Source organism: Schistocerca cancellata, chromosome 11, assembly GCF_023864275.1.
Source record: "Schistocerca cancellata isolate TAMUIC-IGC-003103 chromosome 11, iqSchCanc2.1, whole genome shotgun sequence".
Taxonomy (NCBI): Eukaryota; Metazoa; Arthropoda; class Insecta; order Orthoptera; family Acrididae; genus Schistocerca; species Schistocerca cancellata.
In genome coordinates this window covers 83,444,344-83,471,996 of record NC_064636.1, presented here as the reverse complement: position 1 = coordinate 83,471,996, position 27,653 = coordinate 83,444,344, and the positions used below count along the sequence as shown (strand labels likewise).

Genomic DNA, 27,653 nt, shown 5'->3' with positions numbered 1-27,653 from the left:
TCGAGACAGGAGCGAGCGAGCGAGGGAGAGAGAGAGATCGATACAAAAAGCAGTCGATCGGGCACGCGCCCATTCCATCTCGCTACGAATTGTCGACCTGGTAAACAGGATGCTGGAGGCGAGTACTAGCCGGACGTTGCTGACGAGAGCATGTTGTTGTCGTTGTTGTTGATGTTGACTTCAGTACCAAGCCCGGTCTGATGGAGTCCCACACGCTACTCTACATCTACATCACAGTTTTCAAAAATGGTTCAAATGGCTCGGAGCACTATGGGACTTAACATCTATGGTCATCAGTCCCCTAGAACTTAGAACTACTTAAACCTAACTAACCTAAGGACAGCACACAACACCCAACCATCACGAGGCAGAGAAAATCCCTGACCCCGCCGGGAATCGAACCCGGGAACCCGGGCGTGGGAAGCGAGAACGCTACCGCACGACCACGAGATGCGGGCACACAGTTTTCATTCCAGAAGGTTTCCTCGACTGAGAATGTTATTTATACATTCACTCATCAAATGGTTCAAATGACTCTGAGCAATATGGGACTTAACTTCTGAGGTCATCAGTCTCCTAGAACTTAGAACTACTTAAACCTAAGGATATCACACACATCCATGCCCGAGGCAGGATTCGAACGTGCGACCGTAGCGGTCGCGCGGTTCCACACTGTAGCGCCTAGAACCGCTCGGCCTCTCCGGCCGGCCATTCACTTGTCAAACAGTACACGCCTTAAATATTAATGTATCGCCAGTTGGTATTCTTTTGTGATTTGTTCAAGGCGTTTGACAGTGTAGGTCATGATACTCTCCCAGAAAAACTCAGGTTTTATGTAATTGATGACTTCTCGCACAGTTGGTTTGATCAAGTGTTATGGAATTGATGGCTTCTTGAAGAGCTAGTGTGAATCAAACAATAATTCAGACAATGTTGGAAAGGTAGAAAATTTTAGTGACTGTGGAAAAAAAAAAAAAACACAAAGGGAGACGCGCACTGTTCAGTTTTGAGGCCGCTACTATTTCTTACATATGTGAATGAACTTCCAGTTAACAGTCAACAATCAAATATGATACTTTTTGCAGACGTTACTAGTGTTATACCGAGCGAGGTGGCGCAGTGGTTAGCACACTGGACTCGCATTCGGGAGGACGACGGTTCAATCCTGCGTCCGGCCATCCTGATTTAGGTTTTCCGTGATTTCCCTAAATCACTCCAGGCAAATGCCGGGATGGCTCCTCTGAAAGGGCACGGCCGACTTTCTTCCCCATCCTTGCCTAATCCGATGAGACCGATGACCACGCTGTCTGGTCTCCTTCCCCAAACCAACCAACCAACCAACCTACTAGTGTTATAATAAATCGTACTAGAGAGGAAACAACAGAAGACTTGCGAAACGATATTTTCCAAAGAATTATTAAGTGCCTCCCTGAAAATGGAAACTCCCTAAGTATTGAACAAAAATACCGACACACACTATATTCAGTTCTGCACAACAAATAAAGGCATACCAACAACTGATGTACCTCATGAGCAGGAGTCAGAAAATAGAGTACAGGGCTCCACATTTTTTTCTGTCTATTTTAATGACAACTTCAAATGGAAGGCGCATATGACTGAGGTTCTCGAACAGTTATGTTCAGCTATTTTTGCTTTTTATATAATTACTTTTCTTGGAAACAACGGTATGAGCCTCCTGACATATTTTGCATATTTCCATTCAGTAATGTCGTACGGAGTAATCCCCTGGGGTAACTCATCACTTAGAAAGAAAGAAATGATTTTACAAACATGAACATTAAGAATAAGATATGGTGTTCATCGACGGATGTCATGTAGATACTTCTTCAAGGAGCGAGACATTTTAACTACGTCGTCACAATACATATATTCGCTGATGAAATTCGTCATTAATTATCCATCACAATTTGAGAAGAACATTGATGTACATGACTACAACGCTAGTGGGAAAAATGATCTTTCTTACCCATTGTTAAAGCTGTCAGTGGGCTAGAAAGGAGTTCTATACGCAGCAATAAACATTTGATCATTTGTCCAATAAAATAAAATGTCTGACAGATAGCGAAGGAAGTTTTAAATCTAATTTAAAATATTTTTTTCCTGGACAACTCCCGTTCTCGAATTTCTACTTAAAAACTTGTAGCCAGAAAAAGTAAAAAAAAAAAATAAAAAATTAACTGTACTTAACTGAGTAGCACTTAAAATAATACTGTGTTCAATAATGTAAACACTAATCACATAGGCCTAGATACACTGCAAACTAACTCGTTCCACATCGGTTCGATAATAAAAGAATCGTTCAAATGAACTATAGAACAACTAACTAAGTAACTAACTAACTACATCCACGTCTGTACTCCGCAAGCCACCCGATGGTGTACGGCAGAGAGTGCTTCTGTTACCTCTATCTGATCCTCCTTCCCTCTTCCATCCACAAATGGCGTGTTGGAAGAACGGCTGTCGATAAAACTCCCTATTAGCAATGATTTCTCTGACCTCCTGGTCGTGGTCACTTCGTGTGATGTATGTGGGAGGAAGCAACGGGACGTTCGACTGTTCTTGGAACGTACGCCCGAGCGACGTAGTGGTCATTACACCGAGCTCTCATTTGGGAGGACGGCGGTTCAAATCCGCGTTCGACAATCCAGCTTTATGTTTTCCGTAATTTCCTTAACTCTTTCCAGGCACATGCTGGGATAGTTCCCTTGGTACGACCGACTTCCTTCGCAATCCTTGAGAGATTCAGGAGCTCTAACTCCGCCTCTAATGACCACGACGTCGACGGGAAGTTAAATACAAAAATTACTACCTTTTCTACTTCCTTTGGAAAGTACGCACACAAATTTTCAACAATACACCTCTCGGTGACGCCGAGCGACTTGCTTGTTATATACGAGGTGCATACAAGTTCTAAGGCCTCCGATTTTTTTTTCTAATTAACTACTCACCCGAATTCGATGAAACTGGCGTTACTTCTCGACGTAATCGCCCGGCAGACGTACACATTTTTCACAACGCTGACGCAGCGGCGAAGGCTTCTTTAGGAGTCTGTTTTGACCACAGGAAAATCGCTGAGGCAATAGCAGCACGGCTGGTGAATGTGCGGCCACGGAGAGTGTCTTTCATTGTTGGAAAAAGCCAAAAGTCACTAGGAGCCAGGTCAGGTGAGTAGGGAGCACGAGGAATCACTTCAAAGTTGTTATCACGAAGAAACTGTTGCGTAACGTTAGCTCGATGTGCTGGTGCGTTGTCTCAGTGAAACAGCACACGCGCAGCCCTTCCCGGACGTTTTTATTGCAGTGCAGGAAGAAATTTGTTCTTCAAAACATTTTCGTAGGATGCACCTGTTACCGTAGTGCCCTTTGGAACGCAATGGATTACGCCCTCGCTGTCCCAGAACACGGACACCATCATTTTTTCAGCACCGGCGGTTACCCGAAAATTTTTTGGTGGCGGTGAATCTGTGTGCTTCCATTGAGCTGACTGGCGCTTTGTTTCTGGATTGAAAAATGGCATCCACGTCTCATCCATTGTCACAACCGACGAAAAGAAAGTCCCATTCGTGCTGTCGTTGCGCGTCAACATTGCTCGTCAACATGCCACACGGGCAGCCGTGTGGCCGTCCGTCAGCATTCGTGGCACCCACCTGAATGACACTTTTCTCATTTTCACGTCGTCATGGAGGATTGTCTGCACAGAACCCACAGAAATGCCAACTCTGCAGGCGATCTGTTTGACAGTCATTCGGCGATCCCCCAAAACAATTCTCTCCACTTTCTCGATCGTGTCGTCAGACCGGCTTGTGCGAGCCCGAGGTCGTTTTGGTTTGTTGTCACATGATGTTCTGCCTTCATTAATCTATCGCACCTACGAACGCACTTTCGACACATCCCTAACTCCGACACAACATGTCTCCTTCAACTGTCGATTAATTTCAATTGGTTTCACACCACGCAAATTCAGAAAACGAATGATTGCACGCTGTTCAAGTAAGGAAAACGTCGCCATTTTAAGTATTTAAAACAGTTCCCATTCTCGCCGCTGGCGGTAAAATTCCATCTGCCGTACGGTGCTGCCATCTCTGGGACGTATTGACAATGAACGCGGCCTCATTTTAAAACAATGCGCATGTTTCTATGTCTTTCCAGTCCGGAGAAAAAAAATCGGAGGCCTTAGAACTTGAATGCACCTCGTATAACAATGGATAAATACCCTCATGAGCCAAAGAAACTGATACAGTTGCCTAATACCGTGTAGGGCCCCCGCGAGCACGCAGAAGTGCCGCAACACGACGTGGCATCGACTCAACTAATGTCTGAAGTAGTGCTGGAGGGAACTGACACCATGAATACTGCAGGGCTGTCCATAAATCCGTAAGAGTACGAGGGGGTGGAGATATCTTCTGAACAGCACGTTGCAAGCCATCCCAGATATGCTCAATACTGTTCGTGTCTGGGGAGTTTAGTGGCTGGCGGAAACGTTTAAACTCAGAAGAGTGTTCCTAGAGGCACTCTGTAGCAATTCTGTATCTCTTGTGTGTAGCATTGTCCTGTTGGAACTGTCCATGTCCGTCAGAATGCACAATGGACATGATCAGACAGGATGCTTACGTACGTGTCACCTGTCAGAGTCGTAGCTAAATGTATCAGGGGTCCCATATCACGCCAACTGCACACGCCCCACACCATTACAGAGCCTCCACCAGCTTGAACATTCCCCTGCTGACATGCAGTGTCCAGGCATTCATGAATTTGTCTCCATAACCGTACACGTCCATCCGCTCGATACAATTTGAAATGAAGCTCGTCAGACCAGGCAACATGTTTCCAGTCATCAACAGTTCAATGTCGGTGTTGACGGTCCCAGGCGAGGCGTATAGCTTTGTGTCGCGCAGTCATCGAGGATACACGAGTGGGCCTTCGGCTCCGAAAGATCATATCGGTGATGTTTCGTTCAACGGTTCGCAATCTAGACCCTTGTTGATGGCCCAGCATTGCAATCTGAAGCAGTTTCTGGAAAGTTTGCACTTCTGTCACGTTGATCGATTCTGTTGGTCTCTTGTAAGATCTTTCTCCCTTCGCAGCGATGTCAGAGATTTGACGTTTTACCGGATTCCTTATATTCAGTGTACACTCGTGAAATGTTCGTACGGGAAAATCCCCACTTCATCGCTACCTCGGATATGCTGTGTCCCATTCCCGTGTGCCGACTGTAACACCACGTTCAAACTAGAGATGGGCAAAACTGTTCTTTTCAGAGATTGGATCAGAACTGTTCACTCCCTGAAATGAATTAGCTCTTTTTCATGACTCACCACTGATTTACAATAGAAAATAAATGGAAGGCACATTGCCCTTTAAACTTGGTTTATTCCAGTACTATACCTGTATTTTGATCTTATTTGATCCTATTTTGAAGTAACACAGATAATGAGTAAGAATTTTGTATTGTTTATTGAAATTTCCACGATATGACAAAGTTTTTGATTATTGATTTATTTTGCACTATCGTGGTTTTTTGGGTGATCGGAAAATGTTGTAACTTGAGATTTACATTAACAATATATTTGGCTATAATGTATTAAAATACAAATACAAATACATCGCAAGCCATATATTTTTAAAGTGAACGTTTCCTTTCGAAGACGCCTAAAATCGCAAAATCCGTACCAGAATAAGAAAAAAAAAATATAAATTTGACTGTAAAACGAAAGTGCTGCATATAGCCTTATGCAGAATAAAACAAGGAAAATATTGGTGTATCACATTTTGCGATACGTTTATCGGTTCGCTCGTAATTAAAGCGTAAATTCGAGTGTCCATAATAAAAATCCTATAGTAAGAGGAGTCATCAGGAACCTAATCTAATCAGTTTAAACAAATAAAAATAAAATAAAAACAATTGATGTATACATAACATAATAATGTAATATACATAGCGGTATTACTACGAAGAACAATATCCAGTGGGGACGAACTCCGATGCAGAGGTGCTGAGTCGAGCAGGTCAAGCCACGAGCTGTATTACTGCGTGAGCTGAGACCGCAGAGACCAGAGTGACACCTGAGTCGCTTTGCTCGACGCTCTGGCTAGAGTCGAGACGGTGGGGTGAGCGTCGAGCGGGCGAGTTCCGAGGGTGGGGGGGAGCGGTGAACTCACCCGCTCCGAGACAAATCGTCCGTTCCCTTGCAAGCAGGTTTTTGCAAGTAGTTCCTATATTATCCGCTAGGTGGCTCTCTGTCCTGTTGCTCGCATCAACTGCCCAGAGAGCAGGACGTGCGACTGAAACGATCGCCGACAGAGTGCGATGCGAAGTTAAGCTGCGCCAGACACTGCACAGTGCACATGGCAGACGACGCACAGAGACGGCACGGCATATGTGAAACACAAAATCCAATGGGGCACTGCACAATGCAGGCAGCCAAGATAGAAGCAGGGCAGAGGCCGGCGCTGGCTGTGTTGTGTGGCGTGCACTGTGCTGTGACCAGCAGAGGCGCTGCTGATATGCTCCGTCTCTCTCTCTCTCTCTCTCTCTCTCTTTCTCTGCCGTGGGAAACGTTTGGAGCTACCGTTCTTTTTTTCTGAATCACTGATTGTTCACTCCTTTGAAAGATTGAACTCTATGAATTAGTTCAAGAGCGGATCCCCCATCTCTAGTTCAAACTCACTTAGCTCTTGATAACCTGCCATTGTGGCAGCAGTATCCGATGTAACAACTGCGCCAAACACTCGATGTCGTATTAAAAACGTTGTCGAGCGCAGCGCCGTGATCTGCCTGTTTTCCCACCTCTTTATTTGAGGTTATGACCAGTTGTTCATTAGAAGAGTGCTCAGATGAAAAATTGCTCATAGCTCTTAACGTATGCATTTTAGAGCTTATGTTTACTGGACATTTTTTCTTTTGTTTTGATCCATGCTGCCACTTCTGAAAATGTGGAAAGCAAACAGCTTGCAGTACAAGAGATTTGTTTCACAGTATCGAAGGTATGCATTTACCATCCTATGTTTACTGAGACATTTTTGCTTCTAATATTGTCTACTTTCAACTGCATGCGTTTAGGCCATTAATTATGTTACACCCTGTATAGTGAAGAAATACATTCTGTATAAAGGGTGTAAGTTGACAAACCAGAATAACTCGAAAAATAAGCTCCACTCGGAAAGTTGTGTATAATCCAAAGTTGATTGTTTTCGAGGGAGACATCTGCTGGTGCTAAAATTAGCCCGCCACCCCAGCCCCCTGGGAATGAGGCGGCAGGCAACTTTAAAATTTCAAATGGGAACCCCCATTTTTTATTGCAGAATCACATTCTACACAACAAAACTACTTACATTTTGTCTTAAACATTTGTTTTGGTTCTTGGTAGTTGGCGCTGTAATTTAAAAATAAAACCGTGTTCTCCATTTTGCGTGGGAAATGGTTACTGATGAATAAAAAATACTTATTCCCTTCGCAGGATGTTTGATATGTTAGTCAGATGATTTGTTTGATAGAAGTTGTGAGGCCTCCTGACCACGAAAGAAACAAAAGCCGGCCGGGGTGGCGGTTCTAGGCGCTACAGTCTGGAACCGCGCGACTGTTACGGTCGCAGGTTCGAATCCTGCCTTGGGCATGGATGTGTGTAATGCCATTAGGTTAGTTAGGTTTAAGTAGTTCTAAGTTCTAGGGGACTGATGACCTTAGATGTTAAGTCCCATAGTGCTCAGAGCCATTTGAACTATTTCAACAAGCAAAAACTTACCCTAATCTGCAGAAAAAATTAATATTTGGGTCAACATTTGTAAAACTCTAATTCCTCTCTCTCAAACGCCACCCTATTGGGAGAGAGGGAGAGTCTTAGTTTTAGCGAATCGAAAGTTACGAAGTAAATAAGTATTTTTATTTATCCGTACCATTTTCCACGCAAAAACGAGAACATGGATTTTCTTGAATTACAGCGTAAGCTGTTTGAAACAAAAAGTACGTAGTTTTTTATGTATAATCTGATTCTAAAACAAAAAATGGAGGTTCCCATTTGAAATTTTAAAGTTGCCTCCCACCCCACACCCAAGTGTGCTGGGGTGGCTAATTTTAGCACCAGCAGATGCTCCCCTCGAAAATAATCAGCTTCGGATTCTACACATTTTTTCGTGTGAAGCTTATTTTTTGAGTTATTCTGGTTTGTCAACTTAAAATATATATACACTCCTGGAAATGGAAAAAAGAACACATTGACACCGGTGTGTCAGACCCACCATACTTGCTCCGGACACTGCGAGAGGGCTGTACAAGCAATGATCACACGCACGGCACAGCGGACACACCAGGAACCGCGGTGTTGGCCGTCGAATGGCGCTAGCTGCGCAGCATTTGTGCACCGCCGCCATCAGTGTCAGCCAGTTTGCCGTGGCATACGGAGCTCCATCGCAGTTTTTAACACTGGTAGCATGCCGCGACAGCGTGGACGTGAACCGTATGTGCAGTTGACGGACTTTGAGCGAGGGCGTATAGTGGGCATGCGGGAGGCCGGGTGGACGTACCGCCGAATTGCTCAACACGTGGGGCGTGAGGTCTCCACAGTACATCGATGTTGTCGCCAGTGGTCGGCGGAAGGTGCACGTGCCCGTCGACCTGGGACCGGACCGCAGCGACGCACGGATGCACGCCAAGACCGTAGGATCCTACGCAGTGCCGTAGGGGACCGCACCGCCACTTCCCAGCAAATTAGGGACACTGTTGCTCCTGGGGTATCGGCGAGGACCATTCGCAACCGTCTCCATGAAGCTGGGCTACGGTCCCGCACACCGTTAGGCCGTCTTCCGCTCACGCCCCAACATCATGCAGCCCGCCTCCACTGGTGTCGCGACAGGCGTGCATGGAGGGACGAGTGGAGACGTGTCGTCTTCACCGATGAGAGTCGCTTCTGCCTTGGTGTCAATGATGGTCGTATGCGTGTTTGGCGCCGTGCAGGTGAGCGCCACAATCAGGACTGCATACGACCGAGGCACACAGGGCCAACACTCGGCATCATGGTGTGGGGAGCGATCTCCTACACTGGCCGTACACCACTGGTGATCGTCGAGGGGACACTGAATAGTGCACGGTACATCCAAACCGTCATCGAACCCATCGTTCTACCATTCCTAGACCGGCAAGGGAACTTGCTGTTCCAACAGGACAATGCACGTCCGCATGTATCCCGTGCCACCCAACGTGCTCTAGAAGGTGTAAGTCAACTACCCTGGCCAGCAAGATCTCCGAATCTGTCCCCCATTGAGCATGTTTGGGACTGGATGAAGCGTCGTCTCACGCGGTCTGCACGTCCAGCACGAACGCTGGTCCAACTGAGGCGCCAGGTGGAAATGGCATGGCAAGCCGTTCCACAGGACTACATCCAGCATCTCTACGATCGTCTCCATGGGAGAATAGCAGCCTGCATTGCTGCGAAAGGTGGATATACACTGTACTAGTGCCGACATTGTGCATGCTCTGTTGCCTGTGTCTATGTGCCTGTGGTTCTGTCAGTGTGATCATGTGATGTATCTGACCCCACGAATGTGTCAATAAAGTTTCCCCTTCCTGGGACAATGAATTCACGGTGTTCTTATTTCAATTTCCAGGAGTGTATATACAGGGCTATTACAAATGATTGAAGCGATTTCATAAATTCACTGTAGCTCCATTCATTGACATATGGTTACGAGACTACAGATACGTAGAAACACTCATCAAGTTTTGTTCGGCTGAAACCGCATTTCAGGTTTCTGCCGCCAGAGCGCTCGAGAGCGCAGTGAGACAAAATAGCGACAGGAGCCGAGAAAGCGTATGTCGTGCTTGAAATGCACTCACATCAGTCAGTCATAACAGTGCAACGACACTTCAGGACGAAGTTCAACTCCATTCGGCGATGGTATGCGCAGTTTAAAGCTTCTGGATGCCTCTGTAAGGGGAAATCAACGGGTCGGCCTGCAGTGAGCGAAGAAACGGTTGAACGCGTGCGGGCAAGTTTCACGCGTAGCCCGAGGAAAATTCGCTCGTGCCACAACTGCAGACCGACAGCGCCGACTTCATCTTTCAACAGGATGGTGCTCCACCGCACTTCCATCATGATGTTCGGCATTTCTTAAACAGGAGATTGGAAAACCGATGGATCGGTCGTGGTGGAGATCATGATCAGCAATTCATGTCATGGCCTCCACGCTCTCCCGACTTAAGCCCATGCGATTTCTTTCTGTGGGGTTATGTGAAAGATTCAGTGTTGAAACCTCCTCTACCAAGAAACGCGCCAGAACTGCGAGCTCGCATCAACGATGCTTTCGAACTCATTGATGGGGACGTGCTGCGCCGAGTGTGGGAGGAACTTGATTATCGGCTTGATGTCTGCCGAATCACTAAAGGGACACATATCGAACATTTGTGAATGCCTAAAAAAACTTTGAGTTTTTGTATGTGTGTGCAAAGCATTGTGAAAATATCTCAAATAATAAAGTTATTGTAGAGCTGTGAAATCGCTTCAATCATTTGTAATAACCCTGTAATATACAGGGTGAGTCACCTAATATTACCGCTGAATATATTTCGTAAACTACATCAAATACTGACGAATCGATTCCACAGACCGAACGTGAGGAGAGGGGCTAGTGTAATTGGTTAATACAAACCATAAAAAAATGCACGGAAGTATGTTTTTTAACACAAACCTACGTTTTTTTAAAAATTGAACCCCGTTAGTTTTGTTAGAACATCTGAACGTATAAAGAAATACGTAATCAGTGCCGTTTGTTGCATTGTAAAATGTCAACTACAGCAGTGGTGGATGTGGGGAGAGAGATGCCAGAGTTCTGAGCGGACGATCTGGACATGTGTCCGCCAGAAAAAGGAAATTTGTTTAATTGGATGTCCCAATATTATGACTTTTGAACGCTATTAAGGTAAATAAATTGATTGTTCTCTGTCAAAATCTTTCACTTGCTTGCTATGCCTATCTGTAGTTACCTGGCAGTATTGGCGCTCGCTGTATTCGAGTAATGAAGATACCTGAGGATTCTATGACCATTCGTTCATCTTTGCTAATGTGAAATACATCTCCTCTATTGAGCAAGTGTTCATAGCCGTTAAGGGCCGCACTTTAAACCCCACGTTTATTGCACATTTTTTTCTCGTTTTTGTCCACACGACTGAAAGTTACCAACCCTAGGCTACACTCTTCGCAACACAAGAACCGGTACATGTATGCAACTGTCAGAGGTATCAGAACGGTTTTCGTTTATAAGTTTCGACTCGTTCGTTTCCGGTACAGGGATCCTTACTTCAAATTAACACATTTATCGTTCTCCATCATCCTAGAAAACCTGTAACATCATCACGGAATCGCCCCGTGTGTACGTACATTTACAGCCGCCCGCGCCTATAACTATGGCGCTCTGTAGTCCTGTTGGATGGCGTTTCCGGACATGGGTTCCTATTCAAAATGAAGATATACACATATATACTTCTTCAGATTTTTTATAACAACGTTTCCCTATTATTAAATTTTAAAAACATATGTGTACTCCAGTGCAACGTTGCGTCAAAATTTCATAGAGAAAGAGATTAGGACGTATATCCAATTCCCATACGTATTAGAAACCTGTACTTTCTCTTTTCTTTCTTTTCGATGTAAGCAAACTGACCCACAGCAAAAGCGTGGCTAGGTACAGCTAGTATAATACCAAAATTTATAGCAGATATACGAGATAATTTTCTTCAATCTTTAACTTTTAGTGAGTTTTAGAAAAATAAATAAAAATTTTGTTATTTATGCACTGATATTAATAAAACCTTGCTGAAATAGAATTTATTCATATTTTCGTTGTTTGTTTTAGTGAAAAAGAAAGTGAGAAAATAAAAACCTATACGTCTCGCAGGCTCACCTCAGGTGTGTACCGTGATAAAATAGCATTCTGGGGTTAAGTAAGTACGCTAATCAAGCGCGCAGGTCCACAGAGGTTGCCGATGCCTGCCCTAGACAATAAACAAGCTGCCTGCTTTCATTCTGGTCGCCCAGGTGTATTAATCTTTCATTCAGCCGATGTGTTGCTGCAGCCGGAAATTAAAACTGAAGTTGGCAAAACAGCGCTCTGCAGAACTTCCCGTTCTCTCCTGCGGTACTGGCGATAAGATCGCCAGTATCCCAACCTAGCACTCAATTAGTTGACACTAAGTTGGTAAACAAGTTTTCCCTGCTACGTTCGGAGCACCGAAGAGCTCCACAGTGCAAAACACTTTCCACTCTGTTAATAGTTAGCTAAAAGTTGTCGCTAGGGGCGTCTCTAGCGAATTATTCCGCTGGAAGAACGGATTCTCACGGGAATCTTGAGAAAAGTGAAGGTAAAGTAATAAGAAATTAACGATATTTTCAAAATTATAATTGTTTTTCAAGCTTGTGTTGGAACATTCTACAGACCAGCCAGCACTACAATGCGGCAATGAATCCACACAAATTATAAAAATGGATGTACTATGTACGCCCTAGAGGTGTTCAAAACGTAATGGAACACTTTCTTTTCCTCGCCCAGTTTCAGTTGAAATAATCTGCAATTTTTTGTGGGATATTGTGTAATATTTCTGCTTCAGTCCAGTCGCGAATCTTTATACGTGGTGGCGCTAGACGTAGCATTAAAAACCACGTCTGTAACGGAGATGCATTGCACGCAGAGAGCTGTCATTGAGCTTTTTTTGGATGGAAAACCAGATTATTGCAGAACATCCGCAGCAACTTGCATAATACCTCTCGAGTCCTGGCTGTCAACAAAAGCGCGTTGAGTCGTTGGGCAAGACGTCTCTCGTCATCGCACAAGATCACGCAAACCTGTCCCATCTCCCGCGTGCCGGCCGGCCGCACACAGCTGTCACTCCTAACTGTGTGTGAACGTGCGGACATTCTCTTTAAAGGTGATCGATAACCAAACACCTCGTTACTCAGCTGGACCTCTCTGTTGGTGGTGCTCACGAAATTTCAGTGGACTGTTCTTCATCAACCAACCTACAGCCCGGATCTCGCACCTTCCGACTTCCGTTTGGCACAATACAGGACACACTCCACCGGAAGCGGTATGTGGATGATGGGCAGGTTACTGATACAGCAGGACGTTGGCTCCAATGTCTACCAGAAGCGTGGTGCTATGCTGGCATACAAGCCCTGCGAGTTAGGTGACAGTAAGGCCATCGCACAGAACAGAGATACTACAGTACTGGCCATTAAAATTGCTACGACAAGAAGAAACGCAGATGATAAACGGGTATTCACTGGGCAAACGTATTATACTAGAACTGACATGTGATTACATTTTCGCCCGCATCTCGTGGTCGTGCGGTAGCGTCCTCGCTTCCCACGCCCGGGTTCCCGGGTTCGATTCCCGGCTGGGTCAGGGATTTTCTCTGCCTCGTCATGACTGGGTGTTGTGTGCTGTCCTTAGGTTAGTTAGGTTTAACTAGTTCTAAGTTCTAGGGGACTTATGACCACAGCAGTTGAGTCCCATAGTGCTCAGAGCCATTTTTTTGATTACATTTTCACGCAGTTTGGGTGCATAGATCCTGAGAAATCAGTACCCAAAACGACCACCTCTGGCCGTAATAACGTCCTTCATACGCCTGGGCATTGACTCAAAATGAACTTGGATGGCGTGTACAGGTGCAGCTGCACATGCAGCTTCAACACGATACCGCAGTTCATCAAGAGTAGTGACTGGCGTATTGTGACGAGCCAGTTGCTCGGCCACCATTGACCAGACGTTTTCAATTGGTGAGAGATCTGGAGAATGTGCTCACCAGGGCAGCAGTCGAACATTTTCTGTATCCAGAAAGGCCCGTACAGAACCTGCAACATGCGGTCGTCCATTATTCTGCTGAAATGTAGGGTTTCGCAGGGATCGAATGAAAGGTAGAGCTACGGGTCGTAACACATCTGAAATATGACGTCCACTGTTCAAAGTGCCGTCAATGCGAACAAGAGGCGACCGAGACGCGTAACCAATGGCACCCAATACAACCACGCCGGGTGATACGCCAGTATGGCGATGACGAATACACGCTTCCAATGCGCGTTCACTGCGATATCGCCAAACACGGATGCGACCATCGTGATGCTGTAAACAGAACCTGGATTCATCCGAAACAATTACGTTTTCGCATTCGTGCACCCAGGTTCGTCGTTGAGTACACCATCGCAGGCGCTCCTGTCTGTGATGCAGCATCAAGGGTAACCGCAGCCGTGGTCTCCGAGCTAATACTCCGTGCTGCTACAAACGTCGTCGAACTATTCCTGCAGATGGTTGTTGTGTTGCAAACGTCCCCATCTGTTGACTCAGGGATCGAGACGTGGCTGCACGATCCGTTACAGCCATGCGGATAAGATGCCTGTCATCTCGACTGCTAGTGATACGAGGCCGTTGGGATCCAGCACGGCGTTCCGTATTACCCTCTTGAACCCACCGATTCCATATTCTGCTAACAGTCATTGGATCTCGACCAACGCGGGCAGTAATGTCGCGATACGAGAAACCGCAATCGCGATGGGCTACAATCCCACCTTTGTCAAAGTCTGAAACGTGATGGTACACATTTCTCCTCCTGACACGAGGCATCACAACAACATTTCACCAGGCAACGCCGATCAACTGCTGTTTGTGTATGAGAAATCGGTTGGAAACTTTCCTCGTGTCAGCACGTCGTAGGTGTCGCCACCGGCGCCAACCTTGTGTGAATGCTCTGAAAAGCTAATCATTTGCATATCACAGCATCTTCTTCCTGTCGCTTAAATTTCGCGTCTCTAGCACGTCATTTTCGTGGTGTAGCAGTTTTAATGTACAGTAATGTATTTGCAATAACCGGTGTAAAGGAGCCCAATATGGAAATGCATGCAATGCGGTCTCTAGCCACAAGGTATGCATTGTAGAGCCTCTGTCTAATTGAACATTTTCTCTTGTTTTATATCTATGCTGGCTCCTCCCAAAATGTGGGAAGCAAAGAGACTGCAGTAGAAGATGTTTGTTTCACACTATTGAAGTTGAACAAGTGCTCTTAACTCTTAAGGTATGCATTTTACAGATTGTGCTCAGTAAACAATTTTTTCTTGTTTTTTTTCCCCCTGTGCATACTAGCTATTCTCGGAATTGGAAAAGAAAACGTTTGCTGCAGAAAAAATTTGTTTCACAGTATCCATAATAAAAGAAGTGCTCGTAGCTTTTCAGATATGCATTTCACAGACAGCACTCACTGCACAATTTTTTCTTGTGTTTGTCCATACTACCAGCTCACAATATTGGAAATCAAGTAACTTGCAGTAGAAGCGATTTTTTTCGCAGAATCATACATGAAGAAGGGCTCATAAGTCTGAACATGTGCATATTAGAGGCTATGTTTACTAGACTTTTTTCCTTCGAACGATCGGTCCTGTCATATCCTTGATAATTGATCACTCCTCTTGGGAGACCCTGTATAGGCGACACATTTTCGTTTCATTTTTGTTTTTGGACACTCCCGAGTCCTTTAACACCACCACACCGCTTCATGAGAAAGACCTGCCGTTTTATATTGCTTCCCTAATTGCGATGGCTTCCGCGTAGCAAATTGTCTACATCTACATCTACGTGATTACTCTGTTATTCACAATAAAGTCCCTTTCAGAGGGTTCAATAAACCACCTTCAAGTCGTCTCTCTGCCGTTCCACTCTCGAACGGCACGCGGGAAAAACGGGAACTTAAATTTTTCTGTGTGAGCCCTGATTTCTCTTATTTTATCGTGATGATCGTTTCTCCCTATGTAGGTTGATGCCAACAGAATGTTTTCGCAATCGGAGGAGAAAACTGGTGATTGAAATTTTATGAGAAGATCCCGTCGCAACGAAAAACGCCGTGTTTTAATGATTGCCACTCCAATTCACGTATCATGTCTGTGACACTATCTCCCCCATTTCGCGATAATACAAAACGAGGTGCCCTTCTTTATACTTTTTCTATGTCATCCGTCAGTCCCACCTGATGCGGATCCCACACCGCACAGCAATACTCCGGAACAGGGTGGACAAGCGTGGTGTAAGCAGTCTCTTTGGTAGACCTGTTGCACCTTCTAAGTGTTCTGCCAATGAATCGCAGTCTTTGGTTTGCTCTGCCCACAATACTATCTATGTGATCGTCCCAATTTCGGTTATTTGTAATTGTAATCCGTAAGTATGTAGTTGAATTTACAGCCTTGAGATTTGTGTGACTTATCGCGTAATCGAAATTTACTTGATTTCTTTTAGTACTCATGTGAACAACTTCACCATTTCCTTATTCAGGGTCAATTGTCACTTTTCGCACCATACAGATATCTCATCTAAATCATTTTGCGATTCGTTTCAATCACTTGATCACTTAACAAGACGGTAAATGACAGCATCATCTGCAAACAATATAACACGGCTACTCAGATTGTGTCCTATGTTGTTAATACAGATCAGGAACAACAGAGGGCCTATAACACTTCCTTGGGGAACGCCGGAAATTACTTCTGTTTTTCTCGATGACTTACCGCCTATTACTACGAACTGTGACCTTTGTGACAGGAAATCACGAATCCAGTCGCACAACTGAGGCGATACTCCGTAGGCACGCAGTTTGGTTAGAAGACGCTTGTGAGGAACGGTGTCGAAAGCCTTCTGTAAATCTAAAAATATGGAATCAGATTGACATCCCCTGTCGATAGCACTCATTACTTCATGAGTATAAAGAGCTAGTTGTGTTCCGCAAGAACGATATTTTCTAAACCCGTGCTGACTATGCGTCAATAAATCGTTTTCTTCGAGGTACTTAAAATGATCGAATACAGAATATCTTCCAAAACCCTACTGCAAATTGACGTTTGTGATATGGACCTGTAATTCAACGGATTACTCCTACTTCCCTTTTTGGTTATTGGTGTATCTTGAGCAGTTTTCCAGTCTTTAGGTACGGATCTTTCTGTGAGCGACCGGTTGTATGTAATTGCTAAATATGGAGCTATTGTATCAGCATACTCTGAGAGGAACCTGACTGGTATACAATCTGGACCGGAGGCCTTGCCTTTATTAAGTGATTTAAGCAGCTTCGTTACTCCCAGGATATCTACTATGTTTCTCATGTTGGCAGTTGTTCTTGATTGATATTCAGGAATATTTGTTTCGTCTACTTTGGTGAAGGAGTTTCGGAAAACTGTGTTTAATAACTCTGCTTTAGTGGCACTGTCATAAAATGATAAGTAGTGAGTGGTACCATACAAAGTTGTCATGACTGGTAAAAATTTGACCTGATTAACCCTACAGTACGGTTGAAACCTATATTTAGGATGCTCACAATAATAAATTGTACTTTGTTCCACACAATTTAAAGTGCAAAAAGAAAAATAAATTGCACTAGGCAAGTACCGAACCTGTGACCTTTCATTCACTAACCATTAACGATACTAAGAGACTCTCATTACTGTTGTAACCTGCACGCTAATCTACATTGCATTAATACGAATACAGTTGTTACTGTTCCCTACAGCCTACTTTTGATCGTAGGACTAGTTTCATTCATACACATTTTAAAAATATTGTATTCTCTTGTATTTTGCTTCCGTGAAATAGTAAATTAGTATAATTATTTTTACAGATCTGAAGATGGTTCTGAATGAACCGAAACCGGTCATATGAATAAGAAAAAAAATTTGCAATCAAGACGGATTTTAAGTAACATTACAAAATCAGTGATTGCTGTTATCCCATAAGACATTATGTCTGTTTTTGCAAAACAGACCCATTCGTTACTCAGTGCTATTTAGAGACGTACAGTACAATACGATGGATCAGTATCGATATTTTCTGGTCGCTGGATAGGAAGGGGAAGTCCTATTCCATGGCCTGCGAGATCACCTCACCTGAATCCCCTTGATTTTTTTCCTATGCCGATATCTAAAGTCACTTGTGTAATAGATCCCAGCGGATACGGAGACGGAATTAGCTGACAGAGTTCAGGCTGCCTGTGATGTAAATCGAAACACAGCAGGAATATTTGTCAGGGTGCGTCAGAATCTTGTTCGGCGATGTGACGTTTGCATGGAGGTTGATTGCCGTCAGTTTCAGCACATTTTGTAAGATCAAGTACAATTGGTACGTTAGTTGCGACCGAGCGAGGTGGCGAAGTGGTTAGCATGCTGGACTCGCATTCGGGAGGACGATGGTTCAAACCCGCCTCCGCCCATCCTGATTTATGTTTTACGCGATTTCCCTATATCGCTTCTGGCAAATGCCGGCATGGTTCTTTTGAGAGGGGACGGCCGACTTCCTTCCCCATCCTTCCTTAATCCAATGGGGCCGATGACCACGCTGTTAGTTAGTTGGTTGGTTACGTGTTCCATTGATCGATTACACGGTATGGTAGCCGTTATAATGTGGAACGTGTCCAGTGCACAAGCAATGCACATATGAAACAAGATTTTTAATATATATATAGGGTGGTCCATCGATAGTGACCGGGCCAAATATCTCACGAAATAAGCGTCAAACGAATAAACTACAAAGAACGAAACTTGTCTACCTTGAAGGGGGAAACCAGATGGCGCTATGGTTGGCCAGCTAGATGGCGCTGCCATTGGTCAAACGGATATCAACTGCGTTTTTATTACATATTCGTGTAGTACGTACACAAATATGAATGTTTTAGTTGGACCACTTTTTTCGCTTTGTGATAGATGGCGCTGTAATAGTCACAAACATATGGCTCACAATTTTAGACGAACAGTTGGTAACTGGTAGGATTTTTAAATTGAAGTACAGAACGTAGGTACGTTTGAACATTTTATTTCGGTTGTTCCAATGTGATACATGCACCTTTGTCAACTTACCATTTCTGGTAACGCATGCTGTTACAGCGTGATTACCTGTAAATACCACATTAATGCAATAAATGCTCAAAATGATGTCCGTCAAGCTCACTGCATTTGGCAATATGTGTAACGACTTTCCTCTCAACAGTGAGTAGTTCGCCTTCCGTAATGTTCGCACATGCATTGACAATGCTCTGACGCATGTTGTCAGGGGATGTCGGTGGATCACGATAGCAAATGGTTCAAATGGCTCTGAGCACTATGGGACTTAACTACTGAGGTCATCAGTCCCCTAGAACTTAGAACTACTTAAACCTAACTAACCTAAGGACATCACACACATCCATGCCCGAGGCAGGATTCGAACCTGCGACCGTAGCGGTCACGCGGTTCCAAACTGACGCGCTTAGAACCGCACGGCCACACCGGCCGGCTCACGATAGCAAATATCCTTCAACTTTCCACACAGACAGATATCCGGGGACGTCAGATCCGGTGAACGTGCGGGCCACGGTAGGGTGCTTCGACGACCGATTCACTAACTAAAACATTCATATTTCTTTACGTACTACTCGAACATGTAATAAAAAATGGGGGTTCCCATTTAAAAAAAAACGCGGTTGATATCCGTTTGACCTACGGCAGCGCCATCTAGCGGGCCAACCATAGCACCATCTGGTTTACCCCTGGGCTAGACGAGTTTCGTTCTTTGTCCTTTTCTCGTTTGACGGTTATTTCGTGAGATACTTGGCCCGGTCACGATATATATATATATATATATATATATATATATATATATATATATATATATATATATATATATTACAATACAAATTTAAAGATTAATATTTCTATTAGTTGCCCCATTCCTTTAAATGGCACAAAATGCATATCCTATATTTATAAACATATTTATTCCTATTCAAGAATTCATCTAAGGTGTAGGACGAGTTGTCAAGGAGATATGATTTCAATTTATTTTTGCAGCTATTACTGCTGTCCGTCAGACATTTTATTTCATCTGGGCCGGCCGGTGTGGCTGAGCGGTTCTAGGCGCTTCAATCCGGAACCGCGCTACTTCTACGGTCGCAGGTTCCAATCCTTAGGATATTTAGGTTTAAGTAGTTCTAAGTCTAGGGGACTGATGACCTCAGATGTTGAGTCTGATAGTGCTTAGAGCCATTTGAACCATTTGAATATTTCATTTGGTAATTCGTCGAAAAATTTTATAGCAGCTTATTTTATCCCTTTCTGTGCCAAAGATAGGTTGAGTAAAGGATAGTGTAAGTCTTTCTTTTTTTTTGGTATTACAATCATGAATGTCACAGTGTTTTTAAACTGGTTCATGATGTTGACAACAAATTTCATTAGTGAATAAGTGTACTGTGACGCTATTGTAAGAATTCCCAATCTTTTAAAAAGATGCCTTCAAGATGTGCAACTATGAACCCCACGCATTATTCTAACCACTTTCTTCTGAGCAGCGTACACTTTTTGCCTAAATGTTGAGTTACCCCAAAATATTATTCCGTATTCCCCTCCTACAAATCAACCAACCGTCCATTATGTCACTGATGGTGTTTGTAGTTAACTATAATTTATGTAAATAAAAACGTACACAGTTATATGATTTTATTCATATTATCTCCTACAAACGTTTCAAAAATGAGATCGACAGGAAGTGCAAAATGGCCAAGCTGGGATGGCTAGAGGACAAATGTAAGGATGTAGAGGCGTCTATCACTAAGCGCAAGATAGATACTGCCAACACGAAAATTAAAGAGACTTTTGGATAAAAGAGAACCACTTGCATGAATATCAAGAGCTCAGATGGAAAACCAGTTCTCAGCAAAGAAGGGAAGGCAGAAAGTTGGAAGCAGTATATAGAGGGTCTATACAAGGGCGATGTACTTGACGACAATATTGTGGAACCGGAAGAGGATGTAGATGAAGATGAAATGGGAGATATAACAGTGCGTGAAGAGTTTGACAGAGCACTGAAAGACCTGAGTCGAAACAAGGCCCCCGGAGTAGACAACATTCCATTAGAACTACTGACAGCCGTGGGAGAGCCAGTCCTGACAAAACTCTACCATCTGGTGAGTAAGATGTTTGGAACAGGCGAAATACCCTCAGATTTCAGGAAGAATATAATAATTCCAATCCCAAAGACAGCAGGGGCTGACAGAAGTGAAAATTAGCGAACTATCAGTTTAACAAGCCACGGCTGCAAAATACTAACACGAATTCCTTACAAACGAATGGAAAAACTGGTAGAAGCCGACCTCGGGGAAGATCAGTTTGATTCCGTAGAAATATTGGAACACGTGAGGCAACACTGACCCTACGACTTATCTTAGAAGAAAGATTAAGAAAAGACAAAACTACATTTCTAGCATTTGTAGACTTAGAGAAAGCTTTTGGCAATGTTGACTGGAATACTCTCTTTCAAATTCTGAAGGTGGCAGGGGTAATATACAGGGAGCGGAAGGCTATTTACAATTTGTACAGAAACAGGGATGGCAGTTATAAGACTCGAGGGACATGAAAGGGAAGCAGTGGTTGGGAAGCGAGTGAGACAGAGTTGTAGCCAGAATGAGATTTTCACTCTGCAGCGGAGTGTACGCTGATATGAAACTTCTGGCAGATTAAAACTGTGTGCCCGACCGAGACTCGAACTCGGGACCTTTGCCTTTCGCGGGCAAGTGCTCTCGCAGGAGAGCTTCTGTAAAGTTTGGAGGGAGGAGACGAGATACTGGCAGAAGTAAAGCTGTGAGTACCGGGCGTGAGTCGTGCTTCGGTAGCTCAGATGGTAGAGCACTTGCCCGCGAAAGACAAAGGTCCACAGTTCGAGTCTCGGTCGGACACACAGTTTTAATCTGCCAGGAAGTTTCATATCAGAGCACACTCCGCTGCACAGTGAAAATCTCATTCTGGAAACTTCCCCCAGGCTGTGGCTAAGCCATGTCTCCGCAGTATCCTTTCTTTCAGGAGTGCTAGTTCTGCAAGGTTCACAGGAGAGCTTCTGTAAAGTTTGGAAGGTAGGAGACGAGATACTGGCAGAAGTAAAGTTGTGAGTACCGGGCGTGAGTCGTGCTTCGGTAGCTCAGATGGTAGAGCACTTGCCCGCGAAAGGCAAAGGTCCCGAGTTCGAGTCTCGGTCGGGCACACAGTCTTAATCTGCCAGGAAGTTTCAGGGTTGTAGCCTTTCCCCAATGTTATTCAATCTGTATATCGAAGAAGCAGTAAAGGAAACAAAAGAAAATTCGGAGTAGGTATTAAAGTCATTGGAGAAGAAATAAAAACTTCTAAGTTCGCCGATGACATTGTAATTCTGTCAGAGACAGCAAAGGACCTGGAAGAGCGGCTGAACGGAATGGACAGTGTCTTGACAGGAGGATATAAGATGAACATCAACAAAAGCAAAACGAGGATAATGGAATGTAGTCGAATTAAATCGGGTGATGCAGAGGGTATTAGATTAGGAAATGAGACGCTTAAAGTAGTAAATGAGTTTTGCTATTTCCGGAGCAAAATAACTGATGGTGGTCGAAGTACAGAGGATATAAAATGTAGACTGGCAATGGCAAAGAAAGCGTTTCCGAAGAAGAGAAATTTGTTAACATCTAGTATAGATTTAAGTGTCAGCAAGTCGTTTCTGAAAGTATTTGTATGGAGTGTAGCCATGTATGGAAGTGAAACGTGGACGGTAAATACACTCCTGGAAATGGAAAAAAGAACACATTGACACCGGTGTGTCAGACCCACCATACTTGCTCCGGACACTGCGAGAGGGCTGTACAAGCAATGATCACACGCACGGCACAGCGGACACACCAGGAACCGCGGTGTTGGCCGTCGAATGGCGCTAGCTGCGCAGCATTTGTGCACCGCCGCCGTCAGTGTCAGCCAGTTTGCCGTGGCATACGGAGCTCCATCGCAGTCTTTAACACTGGTAGCATGCCGCGACAGCGTGGACGTGAACCGTATGTGCAGTTGACGGACTTTGAGCGAGGGCGTATAGTGGGCATGCGGGAGGCCGGGTGGACGTACCGCCGAATTGCTCAACACGTGGGGCGTGAGGTCTCCACAGTACATCGATGTTGTCGCCAGTGGTCGGCGGAAGGTGCACGTGCCCGTCGACCTGGGACCGGACCGCAGCGACGCACGGATGCACGCCAATACCGTAGGATCCTACGCAGTGCCGTAGGGGACCGCACCGCCACTTCCCAGCAAATTAGGGACACTGTTGCTCCTGGGGTATCGGCGAGGACCATTCGCAACCGTCTCCATGAAGCTGGGCTACGGTCCCGCATACCGTTAGGCCGTCTTCCGCTCACGCCCCAACATCGTGCAGCCCGCCTCCAGTGGTGTCGCGACAGGCGTGAATGGAGGGACGAATGGAGACGTGTCGTCTTCAGCGATGAGAGTCGCTTCTGCCTTGGTGCCAATGATGGTCGTATGCGTGTTTGGCGCCGTGCAGGTGAGCGCCACAATCAGGACTGCATACGACCGAGGCACACAGGGCCAACACCCGGCATCATGGTGTGGGGAGCGATCTCCTACACTGGCCGTACACCGCTGGTGATCGTCGAGGGGACACTGAATAGTGCACGGTACATCCAAACCGTCATCGAACCCATCGTTCTACCGTTCCTAGACCGGCAAGGGAACTTGCTGTTCCAACAGGACAATGCACGTCCGCATGTATCCCGTGCCACCCAACGTGCTCTAGAAGGTGTAAGTCAACTACCCTGGCCAGCAAGATCTCCGCGTCTGTCCCCCATTGAGCATGTTTGGGACTGGATGAAGCGTCGTCTCACGCGGTCTGCACGTCCAGCACGAACGCTGGTCCAACTGAGGCGCCAGGTGGAAATGGCATGGCAAGCCGTTCCACAGGACTACATCCAGCATCTCTACGATCGTCTCCATGGGAGAATAGCAGCCTTCATTGCTGCGAAAGGTGGATATACACTGTACTAGTGCCGACATTGTGCATGCTCTGTTGCCTGTGTCTATATGCCTGTGGTTCTGTCAGTGTGATCATGTGATGTATCTGACCCCAGGAATGTGTCAATAAAGTTTCCCCTTCCTGGGACAATGAATTCACGGTGTTCTTATTTCAATTTCCAGGAGTGTAGTTTGGACAAGAAGAGAATAGGAGCTTTCGAAATGTGGTGCTACAGAAGAATGCTGAAGATAAGGTGGGTAGATCACGTAACTAATGAGGAGGTATTGAATAGGATTGGGGAGGAGAGAAGTTTGTGGCACAACTTGACTAGAAGAAGGGATCGGTTGGTAGGACATGTTCTGAGGCATCGAGGGATCACAAATTTAGCATTGGAGGGCAGCGTGGAGGGTAAAAATCGTAGAGGGAGACCAAGAGATCAATACACTAAGCAGATTCAGAAGGATGTAGGTTGCAGTAGGTTCTGGGAGATGAAGAAGCTTGCACAGGATAGAGTAGCATGGAGAGCTGCTTCAAATCCGTCTCAGCACTGAAGACCACAACAACAACATAAACATGAATGTTCAAATGTGCGTGAAATCTTATGGGACTTAACTGCTAAGGTCGTCAGTCCCTGAGCTTACACAGTACTTAACCTGAATTATCCTAAGGACAAACACACACACCCATGCCCGAGGGAAGACTCGAACCTCCGCCGAGACCAGCTGTACAGTCCAGGACTGCAGCGCCCTAGACCGCTCGGCTAATCCCGAGCGGCATAATCATGAATGTCACTGTTGGTTTTAAATTTGTCCATGTTGTTGACAACAAATTTCATTAGTGAGTAAATGTACTGTGAGGCTTTTGTGAGAATTCCCAAAGTTTTAAAAGGATGCCTTCAAGATGTGCGACTATGAACCCCACACATTATTCTAACCACTTTCTTTTGAGCAGTGTATACTTTTTGCCTACATATTGAGTTATCTCAAAATATTATTCCGTATTCCCCTCCTCCAAATCAACCACCCGTCCATTATGTCAGTGGTGGAATTTGCAGTTAACTGTGACTTATGTAAATAAAAACGTACACAGTGATATGATTTTATTCCTATAATCTCCTTAAGCTGTCTTCTCCGACTTCAGTTCCCTACGTCAAATTGTTGACAGCATCCACTATGTGCTGTCACCTTTTTGCACGCTCTTTCGAGCGGTCTAAGGCGCTGCAGTCATGGACTGTGCGGCTGGTCCCGGCGGAGGTTCGAGTCCTCCCTCGGACATGGGTGTGTGTGTTTGTCCTTAGGTTAACTTAGGTGGTAGCTGAGTGTTCAGCGCGACGGAATGTCATGCCTAACAGCCCACGTTCGATTCCCGGCTGGGTCGGAGATTTTCTCCGCTCAGGGACTGGGTGTTGTGTTGTCCTTATCATCATTTCATCCCCATCGATACGCAAGTTGCAGACGTGGCGTCAACCCAAAAGACTTGCACCGAGCGAACGGTCTACCCGACGGGAGGCCCTAGTCACATGATGTTTACATTTCATCCACATGCGTAAACTAGGCCTAACAGAGTTCATCGCGGTTTTGCAGCCCACGTGCAGAGGCCCAGGTTGCAGCGGTGACCCTACAGAAGGCGAAAGCAGCGGCGGACCCACCCTCCGCTGTTTGGCTCAATCCCGTAATGGAGCGCCCGTGTCGGATCTGCCCCGCTGATGACGTCACACCGACAACTGTGCCGTCTCCCTTCCCCCGCCCCTTCCCTCGTCCGACGTAACCAGCTGTGCACCACGTCCGCTCCACTGGCTTTTCAAGAGAACGCTTTTCTGTCGCTCTTCCTATTCCTCAGACCCCACGATCGTGGCAAGCGACAAGAAGCATTCTGTAGCGAAATCGTCAAGGATCAGTACCCTGCTCCAACAATTTCTTGGCAAATCCATTAGCACTAATGTCATTGCCGTCGACGTACACTGCCTGACAAAAAAAGAAAGCGAAGTACCCACAGAGGGAGGGTGGGACGAAAGGGAACTTGACTGTTTCATAGGGTATGTGATGTTATTTCATAGAATGAAATTACAATTAAATCACTACGTTTAGCTGCATACAGGGATTGATATACGTCAACAGGGACAGGTGAAAATGTGTGCCCCGACCGGGACTCGAACCCGGGATCTCCCGCTTATATGGCAGACGCTCTATCCATCTGAGCCACCGAGGACACAGGTGAATAGCGCGACTGCAGGGACTTTGGCCCGCCTCCCGTGAGACCCACATTCTCAACTTATTGTCCCGCACTATATTCATAGTGCCTCTGCCCATTATGCTCATTACTCGCGGCTTTTTGCCGATTCCCGTAAGACTTCGGGCACTGTTTGCGCAACCGCGCAGATGAAGAAGATGGTCAAATCGCCGATGAGCCTTAACTATATATATATATATATATATATATATATATATATATATATATATATGGGTGCTCCATTGATAGTGATGGGCAAATATCTCACCAAATAAGCATCAAACAAAAATACTACAAAGAACGAAACTCGTCTAGCTTGAAGGGGGAAACCAGATGGCGCTATGGTTGGCCCGCTAGATGGCGCTGCCATAGGTCAAACGGATATCAACTGCGTTTTTTTGAATAGGGACCCACATTTTTTATTACATATTCGTGTACTACGTAAAGAAATATGAATGTTTTAGTTGGACCACTTTTTTCGCATTGTGATACATGGCGCTGTAATAGTCGCAAACGTATAAGTACGTGGTATCACGTAACATTCCGCCAGTGCGGACGATATCGACCTTTTCCGCAATTGGCAAACGGCCCATTTTAACACGGGTAATGTATCACGAAGCAAATTCCGTCCGCACTGGCGGAATGTTACGTGATACCACGTACTTATACGTTTGTGACTATTACAGCGCCATCTACCACAAAGCGAAAAAAGTGGTCCATCTAAAACATTTATATTTCGTTACGTACTACACGAATATGTAATAAAAAATTGGTGTTCCTATTTAAGAAAAGCGCAGTTGATATCCGTTTGATCTATGGCAGCGCCATCTAGCGGGCCAACCATAGCGCCATCTGGTTTCCCCCTCAAAGCTAGACGAGTTTCGTTCTTTGTAGTTTTTTCGTTTGATGCTTATTTCGTGAGATATTTGGCCCGGTCACGATCAGTGGACCAGCATAGTACTGTACTAGAGGTGCCAAAACAAAATGGCAAGGACAATTAGATAAAGTGGAGTATTCTATGGCAATTAATTTGCTTCATCTGGAAGGGAACGAACCTGCAACTGGTGATGATGATGATGATGTTTGGTTTGTGGGGCGCTCAAGTGCGTGGTTATCAGCGCCCGTACAATTACCCAATCTATGCTCAGTCCAATTTCGCCACTTTCCTGTATGATGATGAAATGATGAGGACAACACAAACACCCAGTCATCTCGAGGCAGGTGAAAATCCCTGACCCCGCCGGGAATCGAACCCGGGACGCCGTGCTCGGGAAGCGAGAACGCTACCGCGAGACCACGAGCGGCTGCAACTGGTGATGCTGAGTTGTTGGATGTGTACGGCAGCTTTGCATCACCGTATGAGATAGTGATCAACAGACACTTCCAGCGTGGTCAGACAAGTGTGAATGACGACTAACCAAATGGCGGACTATGAATGAATTTTATCCGTAGTGGATGCTGTCGAGCTCCGTGACTGTTCTTTTATGGGGTTGTAGAAAAATATCACAATAAAAGGTTGTTTATTCGTCACACGACCGGTTTCGGGCTAAGTTCTCTGACAACAGTGTGGCTCAAACAGTTCTAGCTGTCATTTTTTAATTTGTAATA

The 27,653-nt window shown here is 45.2% G+C and overlaps 1 protein-coding gene and 1 non-coding gene across 2 annotated transcripts in view; both read right to left on the bottom strand.

Annotated features, from left to right (window-relative positions):
- Positions 1-27,653, bottom strand: part of LOC126108235 (uncharacterized) — an 839,799-nt gene that overhangs the window by 62,841 nt on the left and 749,305 nt on the right. The window lies entirely within an intron of this gene.
- Trnai-uau (transfer RNA isoleucine (anticodon UAU)) lies at positions 25,951-26,024 on the bottom strand. The gene has a single exon. It is a non-coding gene; the product is annotated as a tRNA-Ile (tRNA).